This window comes from Homarus americanus, unplaced genomic scaffold, assembly GCF_018991925.1.
Source record: "Homarus americanus isolate GMGI-L3 unplaced genomic scaffold, GMGI_Hamer_2.0 scaffold42368, whole genome shotgun sequence".
Taxonomy (NCBI): Eukaryota; Metazoa; Arthropoda; class Malacostraca; order Decapoda; family Nephropidae; genus Homarus; species Homarus americanus.
This window is the reverse complement of record NW_024733448.1, coordinates 109,600-112,709: the sequence shown is the minus strand read 5'-3', so window position 1 is coordinate 112,709 and position 3,110 is coordinate 109,600.

The window sequence follows — 3,110 nt, the reverse complement described above, 5'->3', positions numbered from 1 at the left end:
GGTTTATTCTGTTGATAAACACGTAGACTCAAAACAAGCAAACAAGAAGATTATTTAACGCAGTGTTGCACATCTCAAGAATTAAAACGAGACATTGAAACAAAACACTTATAGAAGGTTATAGAAAGCTTGGTAATACAGATGGTGGAAGTGTCTTCATGGTAAGATCTCTGCAGAGGAATTCTGTGTGTCTTCTGCCACACAACTTAAGGGAAAAGACATCTCGTGCTGAGGAGGCTGCATCAGGTTCTAGTGCTGAGATCCCCTGGAAGACATCATGTTCTGAGAAAATAACAGGAGGATGGTGATTAAGGCAATTGAAGACAGAGGGTAGGCCTTTTCAGGCCTGGAAGCAAATGGGTTGGAGAGTCATCCTCAGCACTCATTGCTTGGTGGATGCATATGATCTATGCAATGCCACTGCTGCTTTGGTGTGAAGTTAGTAATCTCGTTTCTTAAGGAGAATTGCTGCCCTGTCTCTCTCAGACAAACCAAGACAGCCCATAGAGAGAATGTTGACGGATTGGCTGAAATGTACAATGTGAGGATAATGATGATAAGGGCAGCTACAGGAACCTGGAGGTATGGCTGTCACCAGGCTGGAGGGAGGTGGCTATTCACGCTATGAAAGATATTTGAGCGGTACCATTCCACCCAAACTGCAGGCTATACTCACACCAAGACGAGAATCCAAGTCAAACGCATGTTAAACATCATGAGGTTCACTAGACCTCGCAACAAGTCGTGCAGTGGCTCAAAAGTAGATTCCCATCCTAAGAGGAACTGAGAGAGGGATCAAGTAGGGGGACCTCTATGTATATAATGTATATGCATCTAGGGCACTATTCAGCTCTCAACATACAATCAATTTTGAAGAAGAAGCGGTCAAGGGCGGGTTTCTACACACGACCCAACAGGTGGAGCAGTAGGTGGAGGACATCAAAAAAATTGATAACATCACGTGATTCCAAAAATAGAGTATCACCCAATGGCAAGCTTTTCAACAGAACTATAACAAGAACGAATGTTCGCAGAAGTATGGTCAAATTAACAACGAGGCTGAGATACCAGGTAATCAAAATGTATATAATGAGAAAATGAGGAGTGAAGGAAACGCATCATACGGCCAAGAGCCATGCTTGCCACTGAACGCGAGTCACTGCATCATCAACAACTTGATATTGACCTTTCACCTTTTGAAGATGCAAAGAGGCTAACTTTACCTACTACTGAGACTGGTGGAAATGGAATTGACTAAACCAGACGAGTTTATGCTACCGAACATCAGAACACACTCAAGCTACGTACAATTTCTACCGAAATACATAACAGCTCAGAATGTAAATATGTAAGAAGTTAATAACGAATTAAACAGATTTGATGAGTCCATTATGACAGATCAAAAGCACACCAAATGATAAATCACAACTGAGGTTTAAAAGCGAGATGGAACAGAAAAAGAAGTTAATAAGTAGAAGGTTGTGGCACTGAACTGGCTAACAACATTACTGATAGTGCAAATGGCCTTAAAAAATAAGAATTGCAGATGTCGTTCATGGCAAGGTAGTCAGGAATGTTGCCTCCAATGTGGGTTGGTCTTTATGACATTGACGCCCAAGTAAGAAGTGGGCCAGGCGTATGAGGCAAGATTATATGGATCTTGCAGCAAATTTTATTAAGAAATTGCTATGAGACACACAGGTAGAAACTGACTATATTTCCATTGACGTGAAAATTCTTGTATCATAGAATTCCAAACATAGTCAACGAAGGCTGTAGAAGCTGCTAAAAGCCAAGAAGATTCTGGACATACGTGACAGCTAACCTTTCTTTTGACATATATGATTTTTTATCCCATGGTCAGAGATGTTACCAGAAACGAATGACAGAATAGGGTTATGGAGAGAGAATTTGTCTGTTAGTAGTTTACCTAATGGTGTTTTAAGAATTCTATGGAATGAGTCCATGCAAGATGTTTTGTTGACCTAGGAGGTGGCGATCCGAACGAAGCAGCAGCCACATAGCCTGACTGAGACTTGCCCAATCTGCCCCCATGAGCCAGCTGGCCTTAGGAACGAGATTTTTGGCCCTAAAGCCGACAACTGTTTAAGATATTGGATCATTAGTTACTGATACACCATGATCAATCACACATAATGCAACAACACATGTACTAATTTAAAACCATGTATGGTTATGCAAATACTATACGCAGAGTCACCAAAAAAGAAGAGTAGTATGAAGGACAGGGCAAATAAAAAGTATGGTTGTCTCTCATTCAACAAGCACAATACAATTCTGATGTAATAACAGTGTCTATAATTAATGCTTAAATGCCACCACCAATGTCTTCCTATCCCTTACGGCATTAATGCAATATTCCGTGTGTTCACTAAGATCATCAAATTGTTTTATATCAGTGATTTATGGCGAGAGAAATAGGTGCTGAAAATGTTTGCATGATAGGGCCCATTTCAAGAGGGGACTCGCCCCCATTGGGGCCAAGTGGCTCATGCTGCCCAGGTCAACTCCCCCCGGCCACCTATTACTCATGGAGGACAGCTGACCAAGTGAGGCTACAACCCAATATTCACTAAATGCATAGAAATAGGTATTATTTCTGCTGGATACATAAAATGTGACAATCTTGTCTTCTAGTGATTATCTCTATGATTTGTCGCTCACAGAGGCGGGCTTCACATAACTCCACATGTCTCATCATCTGGACACACAGCTGTTACCTCTGTGCCCTCTGTATATAGTTTAGTAATTTTCTGTATGATCAAAGTTAGATGTCGGATAAGTGACGTAGAATTGTCGCCTTAAGGTGCAGAACATTATGCCGGTATCAGATATTACGGTATCCTGCTTATTAGAACCAAAAATTGCAATTAGCTTGTGATTTCTTTGTACGAGAAACAACCACCACGGTGGTCGGTAGGTAAAACAATTGTTGAACCCCATGGGTTGAGAGATTACAGCGTATACGAACTCCAACCGTCTGATGATATCCTAAATGATATAAGAAGTCCGCACCCAACCCCTAAAACGGAAATAACAATGCCGCCCCAATTACAGATGTCCACGAGGTAATGATATATGTTTCACCA